We start from the raw sequence: 17,307 nt of genomic DNA, 5'->3' as shown, positions 1-17,307 counted from the left end.
AACCCAAGCACAGCAAGAGACTTGAATGCTAATAAAGAAGGATTTGGTGGCCACACCTGGTAGGGTTCAGCTCAGGTAGGAGATCTAGTTGGGTGGTGTACTGAGTCATTCTTTGGGAGTTGGGCTGAGGTTTGGTTATCCCACAGTTTCCAGAAGGGGAAGGGATATCACATTTTCCCTATCCGGGGAAGATAGGAGAAGCTGGTTTGGTAACAATTCTCCCTAATAAGTAATCCACACAGATATGGAGTTATAGCAGAAAACTCAACACTGCAAGCTGTTCATCCACAAGCCAGTTGCTCCATCACATGAACCACAAACCTAGATGGCAGCTCACTCCTTAGCTCTCCTGCCTCCCATTTATTGAGATCTAAACAAAGCCCCCCTCCCCAGGGGGAGGGGAAAAAGCCGGATGAAAGGCAATGGGAAAACAAGACCAACAGAAAATAATTAAGATACAAATGAGAACTGTTTGATACAAATGGGAACTATTTCAAAGGCCTCAGTTTACCTCTTAGGGTGGAAGGTGGAGTAGGGTAGAAAGTGGGCCCAGGTGTGAGAGGCTGAGGACCCAAGACCACTGTGTCCCATGGACTCAGATGGGCACTCCTCCCTCAGGAGGTTTACTGGCCACGAGCTAGGTGCCATATTTCTTAGTTTAGTTTCAAAAGGAAGACTGCGTGGATCTTCCACAAAGCTATTTTCCACCTGAACAGAAGCTGTTCTCAGAAAAGTGGAAACCTGGTTTCTGTTTCTGCAGTGTAAGGGGAGCCTGGCTGTGTCTTCCCCAATGTGCAGAGAACCTTACCCACAATCACCCTCTACAGAGCTTCTTACCCACAATCACCCTCTCTCTAGAACTTTACACACAATTCCTCTCTATTGTGCAGGATCTTACCCAAAATCATCGATCAAATCTCTACAGCCCGGGGCCTTACCCATGAGCTCCCTTGCCCTCAGTGCTAGATTTTAACTGGGTACCCCCTGTTGTTTAATGAACTTTATTCGGTGGCAATGCAATTTCATGGAATAGACTTGCCTCTGTGAGCTCTTGTTGGGGACCAGTGAGCTGTGTGTGGGAGATGTGTTAGTACAGAGCCATGTGGCCAAATGGAACAGTGACATCCATGGTTTCCAGTGCTTCTATATAGGCACTTAGCTGCCTTCCAGCCAGATGTTCCTGAAGATCACACCCTATAAAAAGCATTTTTTTTTTTAGTTTTTGGGTCACACCCGGCGGTGCTCAGGGGTTACTCCTGGCTGTCTGCTCAGAAATAGCTCCTGGCAGGCACGGGGGACCATATGGGACACTGGGATTCGAACTAACCACCTTTGGTCCTGGATCAGCTGCTTGCAAGGCAAACGCCACTGTACTATCTCTCCGGGCCCTAAAAAGCATTTTTTAAAAGAAGAGAAGGAAGGTGCTCACTAAAAGCTGTCATTTCAGGTATAAATGACTCTGTGTTCCCAGACCACAGTTGTGCAGTGAGCTAGAGAAAGCATTTGGCAGTAAGCACTGCTTGGCTCCTGCGTGTGGCCAGTTTCACAGCCCATATGGGTGTGACAGACGAGGCTCTGGCATGCACTCTGGATTGGAGTTTGGTTCCCAGCCCAGATTGAACCCTCAGTGTTCCTTCTCACTCCAGGGGGAGCGCATCCCATCTACATGGATTGGGAAGTTTGCAGATGTCCCAGCCCCCCTGAATATCATACCTCTGTTTATCCGCGGAGGATACATCCTGCCCACACAGAGCCCCGACAGGACCACATCGCTGAGGTAACACACTGTTGGGGGGGTCTATCCCAAGCGAGGCCAGTTTCTACTCCTAAGTTTGGGAGCTGGGTGAGGGCAAAATATTGGACTAGGGGCCTCCACAGGGCCAGGTATGTACATGCAAGGCTGTGTGTGTGTGTGTGTGTGTGTGTGTGTATGTGTGTGAGACTGTGAAGTGTGTGTATATGAAACTGTGGATTGTGTGTGTGGAACATGGAGTGTATGAATGTGTGTGAGACCATGGAGTCTGCGAGCATGAAGGAGGCTCTCTACGCAACTGTATTGTGAATGAGATAGTGCGTGCTTGGTTACTAGGCAGCGTATATGCAAGTATGAGACAGTGTGGCAGCATAGGTCTGTGTGCATGTGGGAGTGAGATAAAGTATATGTGGACTTGTAAGACAATACATGAGTGTGTGAAGCAAGGTAGTCTGTGAGCGTGAGTATGTGAGGTCATGTGCTTGTAAGGCAATGCATATGAGCAAGACAGTGCATGAGTTAAAGGCACTATCTGTGCATGACAGTATGTACAGCTCTAAGTGTGATTTTGTGGCTCTGTGTTTGAGAGAGACTGTGTGAGAGACTCTGTGTGTTTGTGCATGTATGTATGAAGGACAGAAGAACCTGAGTGAGTGATAAGACTTTAGTGGACCCTTTGAGCTACTCTCTGTCTTCTTCCCGAGATCCTCTGTGTTCTTTCTTCCAGGACAGCTAGTGGGCTCTGAGACATGAATTTTTCCCAGGTCTCCAGGAGGCTGGGTCCATGACATGAGTTCTTGCCCATGTGGTTATGATGAATTGGCTATTTCCTCCACTGTATGCTATATGCTCAAAAGGCATTTCTAGCAAACAGCAGCAATATTTTTCAAGCAGCAATATTCTATTGAGCCATACACGATGGCACTCAGGGTTTAGTCCTGCTTTGTGCTCAGAAATCACTCCTGACAGGCTCGGGGAAAGGGGGACCATATGGGATGGCGGGGATTGAATCCAGGTTGGCCACGTGCAAGGCAAACACCCTACTCGCTGTGCTATAGCTCTGGCCCTAATATTTCTATTTTCCGCCAAAAAGTCAAAATTGCAAACCAGGGCCCCTAATCAGTATTGATTCAAAAGAAAAATGCCTTGAATGTGCATTGTCATCAGAAATGTTGGGGTCTTTGAAAGGGAAGTGTCCCTGAGAGGAGTAGTCGCACACTCAGCGGCCAGTGGCCAGGGAGGTTGTCCATTCTCAGGGCAGCAGACAAGAGGCTCTCAGGCCTTGCATTCACCTCACTCACAAACATCTGACGCTGTGACTGCAGTTCATGTGAGACGCGGATGATTTTTTTCCTGCCCCCACTGCCTCCTCCTCAGAAAGGAGGCCCCTCTCGACACCCACTTTCTCCAGGCCCAGTTCTCTCAGCACCCTTTCCTGTGTTAGCATCGCAAAAGTGGGCATCTGCCATGTGGGCCTGGCTTCCCTCAGAGCAGACTCTCTGCCAGAGCAGCCCCAGTAACCAGCTCCTGGCCGTGCTGGGTGCTGCTGCTCTCCCTGGCCCTGTGCTAGACCAGCCCAGCCCTGACTGTGTCCTGAGGCAGACAGAGCCGATATCAGGACTTACATTTGGACAAGGTGTTTAAGAAAGGATTCCCCCCCCCCTTTTTTTTTGGTTTTTGGGCCACACCTGGCGTTACTCAGGGGTTACTCCTGGCTGTCTGCTCAGAAATAGCTCCTGGCAGGCACGGGGGACCATATGGGACACCGGGATTCGAACCAACCACCTTTGGTCCTGGATCGGCTGCTTGCAAGGCAAATACCGCTGTGCTATCTCTCCGGGCCCAAGGATTCCCCTTTTTTCTAGAGCATTCTGTGACGGGGAAGCACAATTTCACTCTCTCTCTCTCTCTCTCTCTCTCTCTCTCTCTCTCTCTCTCTCTCTCTCTCTCTCCCTCCTCTCTCTCTCTCTCCCTCTCTCCCCCCCCCCCTCTCTAACTAGCCGTCTGAACCCGTTCGGTCTCATAATTGCCCTCGATGATCAGGGAGAAGCTTCTGGCTCCCTTTTCTGGGATGATGGTGAATCCATTGGTAAGTGACTCCAGTGCAGAGGAATGTTCTGGACCCCACTGAGATTAGAAAGATGGATGGCAGCTCTGGCCCCTAAAGTACAGTACAGTGTGGTGGATCCTGGGGCAGATTCTAGCTTTTTTGAGAGTGTATGTGAGTGTGTGAATGTGTGTGGGAGGGGGAGGCAGGGCCCTGTGCTAGCTGGATGTGGACATCACATATTGACCAGTGTCAATATTCGGACCCACTCAGGCACCTCTTTAGGCTTCTCCCAAAGTCAGGTAGGAAATGGAGGTGGGTCCCGTGGCCGAGTGTCCCACTTCTCCTCCTTGTGAATGCCTCACTTTGGGGCTGGAGTCATAGCATGGTGGAGAGGGAGCTTACTTGCATATATCCGACCAGGTTCGATACCTGGCATCCCTGAGCACTGCCAGGAATAACCCCTGAGTATCTCTAGTTGTGACCTCAAAAGTTAAACAAACAAAATCCTTGCTCTGCATGAAAGTCCTAGAGAGACTCAGCTGAGGGTCAAGCCCAGCTATTCTTCCTCGCCTGGTAGTGGTTAGGACCCTCCTAGAAGAAGCAGCTCTTTCCACATGGGGTCTCTCTACAGACTCCATCGAGAAGGAGGACTTCTTCTATGTAGACTACAAGTTCAGTCAAGTAAGTGCACAATGCTATGGGGCCTGTGGGACCTTGTCCCCTGAGAGTTCACAGACCCAGGCTCCTAGCCATCGCACTCTCTTCACAGTACACGTTGAAGATGAAGGTGCTGAACAATGGCTTTCAAGGCATCACCACGCTGGCCTACGGCACCATCCAAATCCTAGGCTTCACCACCAGGCCCCAAGTGGTGTCCATGAATGGAAACACCATCTCTGACAACAGGATCCAGTATGACCGCAAGAATGGGGTAAGTGGCCTGGGGCTGACAGTCAGTAAGCTAGGGGGCTCTGGGGCTCAAGATGCAGATGGGGGATGGACCATGTGGTCCTAGGAGAGACTGAGAATGGGCAGGCTACAGGGTGTTTGCCCCCTCAAGAAGGGGCAGCTGGTCTCAGACCCACTTCTTCTGCTGAATTCATGTTGATGTGAAACCCACCTAAGAACTAATGGCATTTGCTGGAAATGTGGGTCGTTCAGAGGAGCCCTTCCCGACATCCACCCTGCTCCATGGAGGACTGCGCAACCCTGACAGAGAGGGTTCTTGGGGTGCTGAGAAAGCCACCTCAGCTTCTGCTCACTTCTGCAGCAGTGTGTGTTGTCAGGGCTTGGCCAACAGTGAAGAGCCTCCTGATCTATTGCGCTTCTGAAGCCAAGATCAGAGGGCCTTCCCTGGGGAATTGGTGCCCCACATTTTGGTGGCATGTCTATGACGTGCCCTGAGATCCCAGAACTTGGTGCTGTGAAGACTGACATGGCTGTGAGCTGGAGGAAGTCTGCACTTGGAGATTCATGGGGTCCTGGCAACTGTGCACTGCTGGGCTATTTGCAGAAGCATGGGTTGCCTGCCAACATGAAGCCAATTAATGGAGTCCTTAGCACATGCCAAACCACCGCCACAGTGCTCCAGTGTGCACTGACAGGCCCTCTTTTTTGTTCCAGAAAATCAGCGTATGGATATCTGCTCCCCTCTCCCAGGAGCTAACTATTGCCTTCGAGCAAGCGGCAGATCTGAGCAGTACCAACCAAAGTGCCGCATCGTACTACATTTTTTCTACTACACTTAAAGGCTAGTCTAATATGGAGATGCTAAGATAACTCGCTCGAGATGTGATTAAAGTATATGCCCCTTGCATGCCACAGTGATTTTCTTCCCTGCAGTGTCCCCTTGCCGCGAGGCCAGGAGAGAGCTGCTTGCTCAACTCCCCAGTGTGCCCTGGCCCAGTTAGAGAGGCTCCTCTATAGCCCTGACTTTTCAGCAAAGCACAGTAGTGATGGAAGCACACGCTCGGCTTCTGTCTCTGCTTTTCTTCTTGGCAAGTTCACGGAGTAACGCACCTCCTGCTGCTGGACACAATGAGGGTGGCTGAATGATGTGGTTTACGAGCCCTCCCAGGGCAGTGATGGTGCATCATGGTCTGCTGGTGGGGATCCAAGTGGATAGAAGTGAGGTTGGAGGGACCTGAGCTGCAAGAGCTTGTCCCACCTGGCTGAAGGCACTGAGAGGGCTATAGAGCAGGTGGACATTGGAAGTCATGGCTGGGGTGGTGCCAGGAGCTGAGCAGGGCTTGGGGGAGAAATAGCAGAAAGGACTGTGTGGGGTGCGGCTCCTACTGTGCCAGCTTTGTGTCTGAGAGGTTTTCTTAGCATGGTTCACACAAGGACCTTTAGGAGGCAGGAAACTAAGTCTTCGTTTTCAGTGCATACCCAGCAGTGCTCAGGCGTTCCTCCTGGCAGGCTCGGTTGACCAGAGGGGATGCCGGGGATTGAACCTAGGTTAAGCAGCATTCAAGGCCAGCACTCTCCCAGCTATGCTATCACTCTAGCCAGAAAGCTGAGTTTCCCAGCTGTGCATGCCAGGCTCTCTGCCCCCCCCCCCCCCCCCAGAGAGAAGAAGGCTCCTCTGCAGGATCCTCACGGACCAGGGTGTGACTGTGATTACAGCACCCATTGCCTGGGCCAGGAAGAGGAAGTGAGAGGGAGGGCAGGGGTGAGGAGAAAAGAGGGAGGACCAGATAGTATTTACTAGATTGCTCACTACTGAGTTTGGGGCCTGGGTAGGAAGGGTTCACTGTCTGCTTCACCGCTTGGCTCCCAGAGCAAGAATGGGGGTGTGGTCAGTGGGTCACAGGTGGAGGGAAAGGGCAAGGGAGCATGAAGAAGTCAAGGTGTACACAGCAGTAAACGACGCTCCAGGGACAGAGCATGGGAGCCTGTTTGGGCAATAGCATGGACAGAAGGACGGAGGCACTAGGGAGGTGGGTTGGGGGCAAACCTGTGCCCAAGTCCCTCAGGTAGGGTGAGGGGCAAAGCCAGGACCTGCATAACACCAACGGGGTTGTGGGAGGCAGTGAGGGTGGGAATGCACACACTGGGGTACAGGGTGTGGCATGGGGACATTGTACCCTCAAATAGAAAAGCAGCCACATGTGGGTGACCAAGAGCTTTATCAGAAACATGGGAGCAGAGGACAAGTGGGAAAATGTTTGGTTTCCTTCCGAGGTCTGAGTTAGTGCTCATGAAAGAGAAGCAGCCTGCTGAGAGAGACCACTATGATGGTCTCAGAGAAATGAGGGAAGCAGTGCCCAAAATGGGGACCACTGGGAAGCCCCACCCCATCCTCAGATCTGCTCTTGGCCTTTCTGGGTAGCCATGAAGGACTCCAGGGACTCAGACTCACATTGCCTCTGAGGTCTGTAGGTGTCACAGACAAGGAATCCATCCAGACCCAGCATGCATTGGGGTCTCTGGGGTTCTCATCCTCCTGGTCATGCTCTTCCTCTGTCTTCCTGCCTGCTGGGCAGGTCCACTGTGTAGCATCAGCTGCAACCTCTGGTGCTTCACAATCCAGCTGCACTGGGTTCTTATAGACCTGGGAAGGGCAGCAGGGGGCCAGGGGACCCAAGAGTGAGTTCCCACATAGAGTGGGGCAACTCTCAGCTGCATAGGTTTCCAACACAGAGCCACAATGTCCTTTCTGCTCCCTGGCATTGCCATTCTTGGGTGTAATACCCCTATTTCTCAACACTACTTAGCCTGAGCTCCACTTTCCAGGAAGAGCTAGGGTCTGGGCTGGCTTAGGAGAATATCCTGACCCCCTAATGCTTGACCTTATACCCCTTTCTGAGGCTGCTGAGTAGTTCGGGTCAATTGACCACTATCCCTGGATCTAGAGTGTGTGTGTGTGTGTGTGTGTGTGTGTGTGTGTGTGTGTGTGTGTGTGTGTGTGTGTGTGTGTGTGCTGTTAGGTTGTTTGAAGGCTCCCGTGGACATGGCATGGGAACTCACTCAGCTTTGAACGCCAGGAAAACAGTACCACATCAGAGTCCCCTGTAGATGCCCCCACTCCTGAGAAGACTTTCTATAGACAGAAATTTCTTTCTGCTAATATTGGAGCTGCCTTTGGTCTCTGGGATGCGAGAAATCGAACTTGGATCTGTCCTGGGTTGGCCGACTGCAAGGCAAATGCCCTACTACTGTGCTACCGCTCTGGCCCCTGTTGATACTCTTCTAATGGCGAGACTTGGATCCTAACGTGTTTACATTTCCCCAGAAATGGTTGGATCACTAATCTATCTTACATTTTTCCTCTGCCTTCCCCCCAAATCAGCATTTTTAGGCTGTTGGGCCTCTGAGTCACGAATAGTTCCCACATTGCGTTAATGAATGATTTCCAGCCGAGATGCAGGGCCTGTGGGCGAAGGATGGATGTTGGCACCCTCCGCCACGTAAGAACGGCCCACTGCATCATCCTCGCCCAACAATGGGGCTTCTGGCTGGGAACCCAGCCCCTTCGCATTCTGTGGGTGCCTGTTCTGGGGCTCCAGAGGGAAAGGCCTTTGTGATTTGGGGCAGCAAATGTTGGAATTCAAGCCTATGATTTGCAGTGATCCCTTGTCATCCACAGCGACTGCCACGATGCTTACACAATATTTCCTGAGCCCCCACTAGAGGTTACTATAGAAACCCAAGTTCCTGTAAAAATATCTCCACTCGATCACTTGGGATGAAGTTAAGTTTGCTTTCCCTTGCTCCCTCTCCTTTTTCTCTTGTTTTCCTCCACTGGGACTGTAGGTGACACCGGGTGAGGCCAGAAAGAGGGTGAACATTGATGGAAACAACAGGCACCTGTATGAATCTTTTGCCAGAAAAGGGCCCAGCAGGGAGTCAGGGTCTGCCTGGAGCCAATTTCCCTCTGTCTTGGGTGATTGTAAGATGACACCCAGCTATTAAGTGTTCTCCCAACTTTCCTTTAAACCTGTCCTTTTGATATTTATTTATTTATTTGGTCTTTGGGTCACACCTGGCAGCACTCAGGGGTTACTCTTGACTCTATGCTCAGAAATTGCTCCTGGCAGGCTTGCGGGGACCATATGGGATGCCGGTATTTGAACCACCATCCATCTGCATGCAAGGCAAACACCTTATCTCCATGCTATCTCTCCAGCCCCTCTCCTTTTGATATTTAAAAGCCCACCTGGATCTCACTCTACCCTCCAATCCCTGGGTAAATTGGGACTGGTTTAATAAAAGTTAGTTTTGACTTGGTGTGCAGAGACACCGTGAGTGAGAAGCCATTGACTCCATGACTTCCTTCTGACTGGCTTGGTTTATTAATTCTTTGCAACTACCCTTCATCATACCCATCTCTTCCTGGAGGTGGAAACATGGCATGTGAAGGTGATTTTACAACATGGGAATTTATTTTACAACTAGTGTTCAGAGACCTGAAGACCCAAGAAGACCCCCAACAATGGTGAGTGATTTGATCCTCTGCTAGCTAATCCCCATTATAGCCTCCTTCAGATACACTGAATGTGTGGAGTGCCCTTCCCAGAACATTGGTGCACATGGCCCCTGTTCTGAATGTAGCAGAGGGCCCTCAGGTGGGAAAGAAGTAAGCAGTGAGGGGAAGAGAGCTGAAGACTGAGCAGAGTCCCAGAGGCCGAGGCCCACTGCCATTTTTTTTTTTTTTACCAAAGGTGCTTTGTGTGAGGACTTTGGTCCCCCAACCTACAACACCCTTAGCAAGGCTACTGATGGGATGGAAGCCAAAGAGAAAGTTTCATTGGAGGGGACCAATAGCAGGGAAATAAGCAGATCTCCCCACCCAGATTCCCACCCATGAACTCAGGAAAGCCTTTCTGTCCCAGATGATCTTAGCAGCTGACTACAGAAGGTGAAGATGGAGGAGAAGATGGAGAATCCAAGCCCAGATTACTGAGGAGAATTGCTTTCAGAACCTTCTGCAACTTTCCTCTAGATGAATCTCTAAACCCTATTTGCATTGGTCATTACATTGCTGGTTAAATTGTGTGTTCTACCTGTATAGATCTTAATAAGCTACTCGTTTGTTCTATGCCCCACTGCAAACATACTGTAATTTTGTATTCAACTCTAGTAGTTTAATATTAGTTTGCACAGTTCTGGGGAAATGCATAATGTTGTTAGATTTTTAATGGTTCTCAGCCATCCAATTGGGAATGTTTCCCAATTGTTGTGATGCTTGATTATGTACTTTAAGTGGCAATTTATCAAATTATGTCTGCAAAAATGTTCTTTGTCCACAGAAGTCAATGGAAAAGGAAAATGGGTATTATAAACTCTTATTACAGTGCTCATTATAAGAATGTTTTAGCAAACTTATTTTCAAACCATCTATCTATATACATATATATCTGCAGAAATGTTTTTGTGATTTTGTTTAGGGGAGTTTATGGAAAAGGAGCTTGGATGCTATAGACTTGTAATACAGTGCTTGGTGTAAGAATGTTTAAGAATTTTCAAATTAAGTATATCTGCAGAAAGGTTCTATGGTTTTGCTTTTTGTTTTTGTTTTTTGGGTCACACCCAGCAGCACTCAGGGGTTAATCCTGGCTCTGTCCTCAGAAATTGTGCCTGGCAGGCACAGGGGACCATATGGGATGCTAGGATTCTAATCACTGTCTGTTCTGGATCGGCTGCTTGCAAGGAAAATGCCCTACCACTGTGCTATCTCTCCGGCCCCAGTAAGTTTCTATGTTTATGTTTCAGAGAAGTTTATAAAAAAAAAACACAACTGTGTTATGCAGTGGTAAGGCGTTTGCCTTGCACGTGGCCAACATAGGACAGACCCTGGTTCAAATCCCTGCATCTCATATGGTCCTCCAGCGTGCCAGGACTGACTTCTCTTTTTTTTTTTTTTTTTTTTTTTTTTGGTTTTTGGTTTTTGGGCCACACCCGGCAGTGCTCAGGGGTTACTCCTGGCTGTCTGCTCAGATATAGCTCCTGGCAGGCACGGGGGACCATATGGGACACCGGGATTTGAACCAACCACCTTTGGTCCTGGATCTGCTGCTTGCAAGGCAAATGCCGCTGTGCTATGTCTCCGGGCCCAGGACTAACTTCTCAACGCAGATCCAGGAGTAACTTCTGAGCACTGCCGGGTGTGACTCAAAAACAAAACAAAACAAAACAAAACAAAACAAAAGAAAACACCTGTTATGTATAAGATAAGGATATGGAAAAAGTTGATCGTTTTGAGAATCTAACCTTCAGCACTTTTACAGCCTTTTACTTTGCTTATATAAAATAACCACTATTATAAATTTTGATCTGGGGGTTCCACCTGTGGCAGAGAACAGTAGGTCAAAAGTTTTGTAGCTTTTCTTAATTTTTTTGTTTTGTTTTGTTTTGAATAAAAGGCTGAAATAGTAAGATGAACCCATATATTAACTCAAAGTAAAGGCATTCCCCCCTGTTCTTCTTTCCTTTACACCTCTCCTTTTGATATATAAAAGCTCATTTGGATCTCACTCTACTTCCCTCTCCCTGGGTAAATGGGGACTGGTTTAGTAAAAAAAAAAAAGTCAGTTTTGGCTTGGCACACAGAGACACCATGAGGTGAGATGCTACAGACTCCATGACTCTTTTCTGACTGACTTGAATTATTAATTCTTTGCAACTACCCTTCATCAGACCCATCTGCCTGGGAGTGGAAACATGATGTGTGGGGTAGTTTCACAATGCGGGGATTTATTTTACAATTGTCACTCTGCATTTGGAGGAGACATTATGCTCACTGGAGATGAACCCCCACTGGGGGGTTCTAAGATTAATCCTCAGAAATCTCCAAATTTGGAGAAGGTGGTGGTCCATGGGGTGGGGGGAGCTGCAGGTGCCCAGAACCCTTGGTGATCCAAGGCTGAGCATAGGTAGTCCCTGGTCCGTGAGGGTCTAGGTAGCCTGACATCAGCCCTGACATCAACAAGACTGTAGATTCAAGCCCAATTGGGCCCCATGGCCTCCTCTCTCCTACCTCAGCTGTGTTCTCCCCAGTGAATCAACATTTTTCTTCAGATCAGCCAACAATGGCCTTGGAGGAGATCCAGAAACAAGGATGTAAGATGATACTTGGCTACCAACCCCAAACAAAGGTATTCCCACAACTTCCTCTTCCTCCAACCTCTTCCATTGATAAGTAAAAGCCCACCTGCATTACTCAACTTCCCCCTCCTGATACTGAGAATTGGTTTGAATAAAGAAAGAGCAGTTCTGGCTTGAGACCGAGGCAGAGGAGCCATGAGGTGAAAAACAGACGGACTCCAATGACTCTCTCCTGATTGGCTTGGTTTATGCATCTTTCACCACTACTCTGCTTCTTCAGAGCCGGATGTATGAGGTTTAGAAATATGGTGCCTGGGGGCTCTCTCATCACTTGTGGATTTTTAGTTTACACAAGGACACACCCTTATTACAGGTTGGATACAGTAGCTGGGCGAGGCATTGCATGGAGGTGGCCAATCTTAGACATGGCGTAGTGTCGTTCCTGCTGCAGGCATGGAACAAGCAAGAAGTAGCAGCTTGACGCAGACTATGGTAGGTGCGTCGCTGAAACACGAACATATGTTCTCTGCTTTGACGTGCACATGCAAGAACACGTGTCTAACTTTTTTCAGTCTGAAAGTCGGCACAATGCCCCTGGCTCTGCCAGAAGTTTTCAATCCCGAGGGGCCTGTCCCCTCATGGGAGGCAGAGAATGCATCCTTTGTCGTGTCTGCCCAGCACCCTGGGAGACCCATTTCTTTGCCAAGATTTCCCCTGGGACCAGCATTTGTCTGCAGGCGTTTGGCATTGGCAACTGGGGTGCATTAATAACCCCAGGCAAATGCAATTTCACGCACTTGCAAATACCACAGTGGAAGAGGCACTCGGAGCTTTCTAGGCAGGACAGAGCAGAGGCTTGTCCCAGCTGCTTTATTGAGCTAATGATGCAGCTGCCTACCTGCAGTCTCAGGGCTTGTTTATCTGACCTGAGGGACAGCTATCAGGCACAAAACCAGCAGATGACACAGGGGCGCCATTCCCTTTTCCTCCTCCTTCCGAGTTCTCAGGCAACATGGGTCTCGGTCAGGGTGATTGGCTTTTATTAATAGGGCTCAAGGTGGGATGTTATAATGTATGATCTTTGTTTCTGGCCTTGTTCACTAAGGTCCTTATTAGGAACTCATCCAAGTTGTTGCCTGTATCCATAGTCTTCAGATGTGTTTTATAGCATACACCACAGGTTTAAAAACAAATACCAGGATAACTCCTCAGCCATACACATGTGAGTCAATGCACCCCCACTGAACAGCATCTGAAACAGACCATGGTCCCCCTCTTAGAGCTCCAGAATCCACCAATCAGAGTCCAACATGACTTTGGAAGAAAGGATGTTTCCTTCCTCTGAGAAATTGAAAGTAAAATCTCCATTGCATTGCCTGTCCATGATTTCCTGTCTTTTCTCTCTCTCTCTCTCTCTCTCTCCTCTCCTCTCTCCTCTCTCTCTCTCTCTCTCTCTCTCTCTTCTCTCTCTCTCTCTCTCTCTCTCTCTCTCTCTCTCTCCTCTCTCTCTCTCTCTCTCTCTCTCTCTCTCTCTCTCTCTCTCTCTCTCTCTCTCTCTCTCTCTCTCTCTCTCTCTCTCTCTCCTATCAGAAAGCCCCAATGTTTCAGGAATGCCAACCATACTTGTGGGAGAATGGCCAGGGCTGGTGTCACTGAAAGTCATTCTTCAGTAGCAGAGAGCCTTCGGGGCACCCAGAGGTGACCTCAGCACCAAGACACAGCAGGTGGGTAAGGATCCCACTGTGGCTGCTCCAAGTGTGCGTTTGCTTGTGCTTCAGTGAGGCAGTTGCACTGTTCTGTCCAGTCTGTGTAGGGATGAGTGGCTTCCTCAAGCTTATGGTGTGGCTTGTACACTCAGCCCACTAAGACATGGCTGTGGTCTTCCCAGGGCTGGCTGCTGTCCCCTGCCTGGGCACTCTGGGAAGACCCATCACCAGCTGTTTTTGGGTCTGCATTGACCTGATGACTTTCCTCGTCATGTGTCTGAGAGCATGGCCCGAGTCCTGCTCTAGTCCTTGGCCCAGGCGCTTTCTTCCATTGCTGTGTGTCTTGTGTGTTTGGAAACTTCTGGAAACAAGTCACAAACATACATTTCCATTCTTGGGTACTGTGTCTTTTTTTTTTCTTCTTTTTTTTTGGTTTTTGGGTCACACCCGACGGTGCTCAGGGGTTACTCCTGGCTGTCTGCTCAGATATAGCTCCTGGCAGGCACGGGGGACCATATGGGACACCGGGATTCGAACCAACCACCTTTGGTCCTGGATCGGCTGCTTGAAAGGCAAAAGCCACTGTGCTATCTCTCCGGGCCCGGTACTGTGTCTTTCTAAGTCAGTATAGAAATGCACCAGGCCTTTGTAAATTTTTTTGTGTGTGTGGTAGTTTTGGGCTGCAGCAGTGTTAGGGCTGATTCCTGGTTCTTTGCTCAGGGGATCACTCCTGGTACCCTATGGGGTACAAGGACCAACCCTGGGTTGATGTGCAAGGCAAGCATTTTCCCCTCCACTATTTCTATGACCCCCCCCCCCTTGTTCTTTGATTTTATTGTTCTTTTGTGGATCACGGATTTGATTTCATACACAAAATCTTTAACTCAAGGCTATACAATTTTCCTCTCACATCTGTTTCCATCATTTTTACCATCTTAGATTTCATGTCAAGGCCAAGGACATGTTTTGGGTAAACCTTTAAGATTAAAACTTATTCTTTTCTCTAGTAGACAGATAGACAACAGACACTCAGTAATTATGGCTGGGTCATGCCAGGTGCCCTTTCACCCAGTGAAGGGAGAGGGAGAGGGACAGATGTGGTGGTGCCAGCCCTACCTTCCCTTGCAGCCCTCCCTGAATCCCTGGCCCCCCCACAAGCCTCCCCTACACCCTGATCCCCCACACTCTTCCCCCAACATCCTGATCCTCTCACATCCTCCTGCACCCCACTGCCTTAGTACCCTTACACCTCCACATTTTTGCTTGTTCCTGTGGAGTTTTTGGCCATTGTTCTTGGAACAACTAACAGAAGGACTTAAATAATGTTTCATGCCTTTCCAAATATGCATCTCAGATGGTAGGAACAGCTCTTTGAAAAAGAACATAACTTTTAGTTCAAATATTTTTTGTTTTGTGTTGGTTTAGATGCCCTGATGTTGCCCAGGGCTTACTTCTAGCTCTGTGCTCAGTGGTCACTCTCAGGTGGGCTCAGAAGACCACACTGATGCCCAGGATCAAATCCAGGTCAGCTGTACACAAAACAAGTGCCTTCCCCACTGCCCTGTCCATTCAGTCTTTGAAATTATAGTTTTGAATGAAGTTACATCCCTGAATCTGTGGAGAGGTGCTTCCCTGCTGTGGGTAGATCACCATGAATCAGCTACCACTGTTGGTGAAAGGTAGACGCAGAGGCTGCTCAGGCTAGCATCCTCCTTTCTCTCACCACCTGTCGCTGCAAACCAACTATCCCATCACTGACTGATGTCACTGGGGCCACATCGATGGCAATTGTCAGTGCTTAGAGGAGCAGGAGTCAGCAGTAGGTTTGGACCTCTCTACTGCATAGGGACACCCAGAGATGCCAATCTGCAGAATGATTCTGGCACATGAGTGCCAGATTGGAAAAACTTAGCCAATGCTGCCAGTGACCCATCCATGAGAGCAGAAGCAAACCCCAGAAGCAAACCCAGCATCACCGACTAAATTTCTTCTAAACCCAATAGCCACCATCAGTGTCCACACATGATCTCCCTCCATGCAAGGAGCTGGTCAACCCAGCTCCAGCTGCAGGAGGACCTGGAAAAACCAATGGTTTGATATTCTGAACTGGAGAAACTATCTCCTGCAATAAGTCGCAGTGAACTTCACAGCATGAGAATGGCTAGGAAATGGGATCCCGGGAATGACGAAGCCAGGCTCACAGCACTGGGACCCTGACAACCAAGTCCTACAAAATGCAAATGTTTCTTTCCTTGGGCCCCCATGCAAAGGTAGTCCTGGGCTGGGTTACCCGGAGGGACACAAGTGCCAGGCAGTCAGCAGACATGCACATTCTTCACTTGGCTGGCCTCTGGTTTCCTGAGAGACGTTCCTCCTTCCGCCTGGCTGCACCTCCTCGCTGTCCGCCCTGACTGCCCGGCCTGGCCCGGCCCACCTATGATTAATCCAGCCAGATCTAAGTCAGGCTCTGCGCCCACACATCCAGGCTGTGAAATGCCAGTGGGGTTCCGGGGTGCGTGCCCGGGCTTCTGCATCAGGGCTGCTTTGTGCAGTTGGGCCAAGGGAGCCAGACAGGTGCCTGGAGGTGCTAGTATGCTGGGTCAGCACCCACCCTGCCTTACTGCCCTCATGCTCCCCTAACCCTTCTCTGTGCGCAGGCTGGCCTTCCTTGCGAGGGATACTTATTAGGTCCCCCCAAACCTGTGGAAAGACCCGGACAAGGCAGGCCTGGGAGTCCTTGCTAGTACTTCTCTCACCAGCTGGCCATCCTGGAGGGAGAGGAGGGTGACAGGTTGCCCTTCCTTCCTCCTTCTCTGGGTCCTGTCCAGTGCCATGAGGTATCCAGGTAGCTCTGTGCATGGGTGAGAACTTGCCAAGGTAGCACACAGACACACAGACACAAACAAACACACAAACAAATACAGACACATGAACACATATGTTCACATAAACACAAATAAGACATACAGATAAACTGCCACATAAACACACATACAAACACAGAGATAGACACACGGACACATACAAACACACATACAGACACTCAAACAGAGACACTCAATACATACATTCATACAGACACACAGAAATTCATGATTATACACAAACTATTGATTTTTTTTGAAAGGTACGAGTTTCCTTGTACCTTGGAGAATATTTCAGCAAACGGAGCTGGGAAATTTTAATGCTAATTTGCAAAACTAAAAAAAAAAAAAGAACATGGGATAAAAATATCTAAAAATAAATCAGATATCTAAATGTCAAACCGAAAACTATGAAAATTTTCGAAGGAAACATATACAGGCAATTTGTGCTATTTCAGATCAGGGGAAGATTTCCTCCACAGTGAAATCATGATCTAAAAGCCAAATCAATCATAATCCCAAAATTCTTCTCTTTAGTACTTAAGAAAATGTAAACAACCACCACAAAGTGGCTTTTTTTTATTGTGCAAGTGATTCTGTAGTTGTGGCAGAACTCATGTAGCATCGATGGAGCACTCAGATGCAGGAGCCAAACTACAACCAATGAAAATGGGAAAATTGAGGCAAAGATGTGCCCCGAGCTGCCCATACCACACATGCCACAAGACAGGACACACAGATGTGTGCTTGATGAAGCAGCTAGAAGCCACAGGTAGGGCCACTCTAGGACACCCCTCAGCTGGGCAGAGACCCGAGAAGTGCAGACTAGATATTATGTTATGGAACTCAGGAGAGTTGGTCGAGAGGGGAGCATAGAGACTCAAGGCC

At 49.0% G+C, this 17,307-nt stretch overlaps 1 long non-coding RNA gene across 1 annotated transcript; it reads left to right on the top strand.

Annotated features, from left to right (window-relative positions):
- Positions 1-3,806: 3,806 nt before the first annotated feature.
- On the top strand, positions 3,807-4,698 carry LOC126022359 (uncharacterized). The gene is made up of 3 exons (XR_007500264.1): positions 3,807-3,842; positions 4,435-4,484; positions 4,573-4,698. It is a non-coding gene; the product is annotated as an uncharacterized LOC126022359 (long non-coding RNA).
- Positions 4,699-17,307: the final 12,609 nt, after the last annotated feature.

Source organism: Suncus etruscus, chromosome 11, assembly GCF_024139225.1.
Source record: "Suncus etruscus isolate mSunEtr1 chromosome 11, mSunEtr1.pri.cur, whole genome shotgun sequence".
Classification (NCBI taxonomy): domain Eukaryota; kingdom Metazoa; phylum Chordata; class Mammalia; order Eulipotyphla; family Soricidae; genus Suncus; species Suncus etruscus.
The sequence above is the reverse complement of the archived record's forward strand: the minus strand, read 5'-3'. Positions and strand labels throughout refer to the sequence as shown.